Source organism: Scaptodrosophila lebanonensis, unplaced genomic scaffold (genome assembly GCF_003285725.1).
Source record: "Scaptodrosophila lebanonensis strain 11010-0011.00,11010-0021.00 unplaced genomic scaffold, SlebRS2 tig00001418-arrow-arrow-pilon, whole genome shotgun sequence".
NCBI lineage: Eukaryota > Metazoa > Arthropoda > Insecta > Diptera > Drosophilidae > Scaptodrosophila > Scaptodrosophila lebanonensis.
In genome coordinates, this window is record NW_022060744.1 from 2663182 (window position 1) to 2671138 (window position 7957).

Here is a 7957-nt window from a genome sequence, read left to right on the forward strand (position 1 = left end):
ACTGCTACTACTACTATTACTACTACTACTACTACTACTTCTACTACTATACTTAGTAGTTGGTCTTCCATATTTTGGAAGATTTTTGGCAGAGTTTTCCGGCCACGCAGTCAAACAAAAAACTACACTGAACTTGAATGTTGCCAGCTGCATAACCGGATATATCCATAGTGTTATCCTTCAGATTCTGCACTTCTACGTCTTTCTACCTGTACTTATAATTGCACCCTTTGCCTTTCATTCGCAGTTTTCTAATCCTTTTCACGCTTTTGGGCTTTTGCAAGAGTTGTGAATGTAGTTGGAGCTCCGCTCAAGAAATCGAAGCCCACTCACGTTCATGGACAACTATCATCCACAGCTCTATTCTGTTTATCAGTCATTCAATGTCGAAAACTAATATCCCAAGAGAAAAACCAAATATTTTGATATCGCATTCCACTCACCTAACCGCCCGCTCACAGTTTTGGAGTCACTGTGCACAGCTTCGTCGTGTCGTTCGTGTCTGGACTAAGCCTCAATAAAAACTGCCGCCATCAGAATAAAAGGTTCATTTATTTTATATCAAAAAATATATATACAAATTTTATTTAAAGACTAATAAGCGCTTAAATTATGATTCGTAATTCCCATAGTTTCTGGTTTTCCACTGTGACTTCAGCCTTACATTTTAGCGTGCCATTTAAAGTTGGGCGCCCCTAATTAGTCCAAGTTCAAGAATCCAACTATTGAAGGTATCTGTAATTAAAAATAATGTCAGGCGTTTGCATAAATCGAATTCATTTTTACTTTCAGTCTTAGTTTTTGGTGACCCTGTCAGACACCTTGTCGGACACCCAGAGTCGCGCACGTGAGTCAAATACTCAAAAATAACAAATTCAAAAAACATCCAATAAAAATAACTAAAGTGGAAACAAACTGCGAAAATGGTAACAACACACACTAAACTGGAAATGGTGTTCCCTGAACTTGACCTCCCCACATTTACACTGAATGGCAAGAAGAAGCGGGCTACAAAGCACAGCTGTGTATATGTGTGTGTGTGTGCCAAGCACGTCACAGCTGGCAATAACTGCGGCTTTTGGGATTGCGGCTGATCATGCGCCGGCATGGGCGTACCAAAGGGGGGGGTGCAAAAGATTTAGCCCCCTCATGAGTAGAACATTAAAGACATGCCAGAACGACTCTTGCTTTCGCAACAGCAATTCAACCAAAATGATCTTTCTGGCACAAATAATTTCTATGGCAGCTATTCGCATGTATATGTTACAGTTAGCCGATTTTGATAAATCTGTAGAATATCACTTTAAGAGACTCATAAATACTAGATGTGTTTACGATATTTGTCCAAGCAACAAAGTTATTCTGCTAAGAGTGATTTTTGCAACGATCGGTGCTATGGCAGCTATATAAAATACTGGAGCTATATCAGGTTTGTAATATACTTATTTTGCGCATGGATAAGACAAGTTCATATGCCAAGCTTGGTGTTCCTAACTGTTATGATTCGCATGTTCTACGTGTTCATACAGTCAAACAGGCGAACAGCCTGACAAACGAGCAGAGTGGGCAGCAATTCGATTCGTCATGCTGGGTATATGTGTACCTACTATGTATTTTTTCTTCATCTTATATATATTATTTTATACCGTATTTTTTATTAATTGTCTCTATATAATTTACTTATAAAGGTCTCATATTCTACAAACATTATTTAGATTTAGAGCTTGTAAACCGAAAAAGGAAGCTCAAGCTAGAGCGCCATTAAACATTTTAGAGAAACTTACTTCCTCTTTGTTTGAAGATATGGGTTGCATGTTTCTTATGGTAAAATTTCTTATGATAAATAAATTTTAAAGCACTTTCTTCTTATATATATATTGTTTTATATTTTAATTTTTATATATTGTCTTTATATAATATATATATTGTCTTTATATATTTATAAAAGTCTCATATTCTAATATTTAGATTTAGAGCTTGTAAACCGAAAAAGGAAGCTCAAGCTAGAGCGCCATTAAGCATTTTAGAGAAACTTACTTCTTCTTTGTTTGAAGATATTGGCTTTATGTTTCAGATGGAAAATAAATTTTAAAGTGCTTTCGGAATAGTTTAAATAAATTAAGACAGACTTCTCCATGATGACAATTAAACGGACGCGCTTATGAAGTTCACTTTTATTATCTGAATATAGTATGTATATATACATATATAGTAATATATAGTATATCTTGGTCCCCTAAATGAAATCTTGGCTACGCCCATGAGCGTCGACAGCACAAAAAGCCGAATGGAGCGTTAACATTTTCTTTCTTTTTTTATGATTTCAATTCAATTAATTTGCGTTGCTACTTTTTGGCTCTTTTATTGTGTCTGTTGCTTTGTCAAACAATTATTGTTGATTTGTATTTAAATCTTTGACTTTGTAACATATTGTTTCACCAAAATATGCGGAAGTTCTGCCACTCCTCTCGCTGACGCACACAACATCCAAAAGCAGCCAAAACGTAGACTGGCTGCCCAATCCTGTTTATGTTCTTTTCAGTTTTCAGTTTCTTTTTGTTTTTTGTTAACATTTTTGCTGACAGCGCTTGTAATTGTGACTTGCGATTTTCTATTCGTGTTCCGCAACGCTGAACACAATAATAATTAAGATACTGGAGCGTATAGTGGCAGCAGAGGGCTGGTAAGAAGCTAACATTGTTGTGATACGAGTATTCTTTAGATGCGAACAACTCATTGTTCTGCTCAATAGCGCTGAGAGGTACTATCTGCCTGGGTAAGGGGCATTGTAGGGCAGTTGCTCCTCTGTAGAATCCATGTCCATTGTCCATGAAATTAGTCATAAGTTGTCCTCCTGTCTCCTCCCTGCTTGAACGACTTTTCTGAATACGAACTGAGATTATTGCATTAAAATTCTCCAAACTATCATAAAGAATATAATAATAAGCCATAAGTTTTGTTTTTGCTCACACTTAATCCTTTAATCCTTCAATCGAAGGCATACACGACCCATTTACCTTTTCCTACTACCCTTTTACATTTCGTTTGCAACCAGAGCTGGTGCGCTCTTAAGAAAGCTCGTCTATAGAATAGAAAAGTCTTGCCAGTCTGCTCAGTCTGTCTGTATGAGCTTCAATTGCTCTTTTGCTTATGAAGATTTTAGGAAATATGGTATCTACAAGATTGGCAAAATTCGTCCTGGTATTCTTAAATTTCATGAAATTCCACGCATTATTTCAGATGACTAATAAAAAGTATACATTCTGGACCTCACAAATCATCACAGAACAAGACAAATTGAGGTTCAGAGGAGATTCAGCAGATAACTAGTTGCAATTGATTTAAGGACCTTATATCTGCGAGGAGAGTAAGCAAAAACTTTGTAATGGTTTGCTAGGGAAGAAGGCAATAAACAGTAAACAAAGTACATTTTCATTCAAGCAAAAAATAGAAAGCAACGTTGCACATATTTTTGAAGAGTGAACACAAAAAAAAAATGCAACCTGCATTTAAATCGATTGTTCTGCTTCTTCTGTTCAGAAAATATTGCTCGAGTGCTAACTGCGAGTAATTTAAGGCACATGATCACAGCTTAAAACGTGTTGGCCGCATTTGGAAATTGAATTTGGCTAACAATTTAGTGGCGCTGTATAGGCAAACAAATCTAGCTCTGGCCATTGTTGTGCAATTTCAAAAGAGCAGCTGAAATGTGCACGAATTTAAATTTTTTGGTAGCCCAGATTGCGTCATAGTTAGGCCTTAAGCGGCACAACATTCACTCTAAATCCAAGTGGCTAGTAGCCCCCCCTTTCAATTATACGTTCAAGTACAGTGCAGCTGGGCAGCTGGAATAAGTACTCTAGATATCGATGCTGAAGTATAGTAATTGGAATATCCATAAACATAATTGCTGTTTAGAAGGCTGCCAACAATGCTTGTAAAGCAACCCATTCATTATTCTTAGCATTGTTCGATTCGTACAAAGTATTAGCTTTAAGCGATACTTAAGACAGCTCGCACTTAACTCTGTTAGTCTTTCTTCAAGAAATGACGAATCGAAATATTTAAACAATTTTACCAAACAGAGTTTTAAAACTTATGACAAAGCCTTTAAGCAGAACTAATACGCAAACCCATTGAGAACAGAAGATCTTGGCCTGTGAAACAGCAATCGGCTTTCATCCTTCCTGAATATTCCTTTAGAATCTTTGGAGAAAAGCCTATACTCTGAAATTTATTAATCAAGCCATCATCTCCCAAAAATAGCAGAAAAAAAACACTTAAACAATTCGAGGACAGATCATCTCGACTATATTTAAGATATTTATTTTTTCTCTGAAACAGTAATTGACGCTCATCTTTCCTGAATATTCCTTAGGCATCCTTGGAAAAAGCCTAACCTCTAAAATGTATTAATCATAGTCATCTGCTTGCATCATCTCCCATTAACAGCAGAAAGAAAACATTTAAACAATACGAGAACACATCATCTCGACTATATTTAAGATATTTATTTTTTCTCTGAAACAGTAATTGGCTTTTATCTTTCCTGAGTATTCTTCAAGAATCTTTGGAAAAAAGCGTAAACTCTAAAATGTATTAATCATAGTCATCTGCTTGCATCATCTCCCATTAACAGCAGAAAGAAAACATTTAAACAATACGACAACACATCATCTCGACTATATTTAAGATATTTAGTTTTTCTTTTATTGGCTTTCCAATTTCCAAGATTATTTTCATTTAAGGTGCCATTTTTTTTAAATAAATTTTAATTAATAAAATCTATGATGACTTAAGTCTATCATCAAAAATCTGTCTGCTTTGGCAGCGATTCCTAAAGTTAATTTCAATAGCTCAACTTTTGGTTTTCTAAAAACTCTTATGTAATGGAGAAATATCTTGTTATGTTCAAATATTATTGATTTGAATATAAATGATTATTGTATGCACATTTTTTGCCCATTTATAAAATTCCAATACGCTAAGAAAATTAATTACCCTGCAGTTGTATTAAAATATAGAACTATACGTGATTTCAATATGAATAACATATGTACTAGTGATATGTGAGTGAAATTTGGATGCAAATTATTTGCCTGTCTGACCACAAACTCTTACAATTTTACAAGTAAGCAAGAGATACATAGGTGTTGGATTGTAATGTTGAAATGCTGGTGTGGAGTTATAATTGATTTCTTTTAAATTTGGATGCAAATTATTTGCCTGTCTGACCACAAACTCGTACAATTTTACAAGTAAACAAGATATAGGTGTTGGATTGTAATGTTGAAATGCAGGTGTGGAGTTATAATTGATTTCTTTTAAATTTTGATGCATATTATTTGCCTGTCTGACCACAAACTCGTACAATTTTACAAGTAAACAAGATATAGGTGTTGGATTGTAATGTTGAAATGCAGGTGTGGAGTTATAATTTATTTTTTTTTAAATTTGGATGCAAATTATTTGCCTGTCTGACCACAAAAAAAAGTTTAATTTTATTGAAAATTTATAAAGTTGTAACGTATTGTAATGATAGCATAAATTGTACTCGTATGTGAACACAATTATGCAAATTATTCGTCTTCTTCAAATTCAAGCTAACACTAACCAGTTAGTACCAATTACTATATTTATGTATACTTTTGATTAAGCTGTTTGATGGATTTGAATATAAATGACAAATTGTACAATTTATTTGAGCGTCTGAGCAAAGCTGTAGAATTATTTAATAAAAATTATTGCAGGCTTCTTCTACTTTATTACAATGTCAACAAGAATTTGTTCGAACTGGTTTGTTGGTCTTTGTTTTAGCAGACCGACAATTTTCAATAGCATTCGATTGCGCCTTAATGGGTGTCTAGGTGCGTAACTCTTTGCTAGAAACGGTTAAGTAGTAGCAGCAAAGGCATCGACTTGTTTGGCTTCATAAAGCAAACACGAATCGAAATGCTTCCGCTTTTGGGCTGTCAAATTTATTACCGACCGCACACAAAAGTGATAAATATATGAACAACAACATCAACAATACATATACATACTATAACCATATTATTTATGATATGATTTTTGCATGTGAATATCTTTGCTGACCCACACATAATTATTATTAAAATTTGAGAGCTCCATGGCTCCACGCCACCTTGACCGGCGCGCTCCCTTCACAACACATTTGTGTTTGACCGTTTTTTGTACTCTACATACTACAGTTTTTTTTCCCCCCCCCCCCCCCCCCCCCCCCAAAATGCTAATTAGCGAAACAAAAACAAAAACAAAAACTAAATCAATGTTAAATCGAACACTGGCTTCGGCACGAGCGTTCAGTGCCAGCTGTTTCGTATTAATTAGCAATAAATTGTTAAGTGCGTGCGCCCCTCCGATTAGACCTACCTTGGTGACAATATCGTCCTCAGACTCCTCGCACTCCTGCTGCACGATGGGACGTGGCGGCCACATGGCAATCGAAACGAAGCCCAGGAAACCAAACACCTCAAAGCTAAGTCTTTGGATTTTGGCAATTGCTCGCTCCTCGCACAAATGCAAAATTTAATTGCAAATGATTATGATTTGCACTAATAGACCATAAATTGTCATCGTTCGACAGTTATTAAGTAATTAAAGCAACACAAACCGAAAGTACCAAAAAAAAATCAAATAACACACACAATTGCCACTCAACCAAAGCGATAGTCAGATCTTAATTCTGGCCCACGAATTACACTTGGACTTCAGGTTTGATTGCACGATTTTATAATTTTATGAACCGCTTCGTTTTACGTTTACTTTAAAACTGATGGCGGTAACGGACGACGACAACGACGTCAGCTAACAAGTTCAATGCGTTGCTTGAGCCGCGCTCTGAGCCCCTCTTAACCCATTAAAGCCCGCTCTGCCCGTAGGGTAAATCCTTCGAATCCAGAGTCGAACTGAATATAACAGGCGGAGGCAGGTGTGGCTGAGCTCATATGCCTACAAAAATGTGTCACATGCTGCTCGAAATCATCATCAAGACTTATTACTCTGCACGTCTGTCTGTCTGTATGAGCGTCGCGAACATTTGAACCATACCTTCTAGGGATACCAAACTTGGTATGTGAACTTGTCTAATGCATATGTACATAGTACATATTTATTATACAACATAGATACATTATTTCATACAGCTGCCCTAGACGCGAACTGTGGAAATAAAACTCTTTGTTGAATAAAAATACAAAAGACTTTTTACTCTGCACGTCTGTCTGTCTGTATGAGCGTCGCGAACATTTGAACCATACCTTCTAGGGATACCAAACTTGGTATGTGAACTTGTCTAATGCATATGTACATAGCACATATTTATTATACAACATAGATACATTATTTCATATAGCTGCCCTAGACGCGAACTGTGGAAATAAAACTCTTTGTTGAATTAACCAACCTTTGTTGAATAAAAATACAAAAGACTTATTACTCTGCACGTCTGTCTGTCTGTATGAGCGTCGAGAACATTTGAACCATACCTTCTAGGGATACCAAACTTGGTAGGTGAGCTTGTCTAATGCATATGTACATAGCACATATTTATTATAAGAAAATTATTATTATTATATATTATTATTATTAAGAAAATTAATTTGTTATTTGCGAGTCTTTTTTATATGGCTGCCATGAAATGTGGCTGTTAAAAAAGAAACTTGGTCAATATGTTTAATAAATAAATAAAATTGGGGGCACACTGGTCTTCAAAAGTGATAAGTTGTCACAATATCCTGAGGAGTTATTCGCTGTGCTGTCCTGGATATCAAAGAAGGCTTAATTAGGTGACACTTGTACTCGTGTCCATTGAAATAAAGCATTAACCAACACTTAAACGGGTCGCTTTTTAAAAAACAAACGGTACGAATATTCCACCTCTTAGCTTGGCTTTAAATAGGATATCAGCGACCTACAATTAATCGACTGCTGTTAA

At 35.7% G+C, this 7957-nt stretch overlaps 1 long non-coding RNA gene across 1 annotated transcript; it reads right to left on the bottom strand.

Annotated features, from left to right (window-relative positions):
• Positions 1 to 533: 533 nt before the first annotated feature.
• On the bottom strand, positions 534 to 6766 carry LOC115633345. The gene is made up of 2 exons (XR_003996339.1): positions 6394 to 6766; positions 534 to 735 (listed from the first exon to the last, which is right to left on the bottom strand). It is a non-coding gene; the product is annotated as an uncharacterized LOC115633345 (long non-coding RNA).
• Positions 6767 to 7957: the final 1191 nt, after the last annotated feature.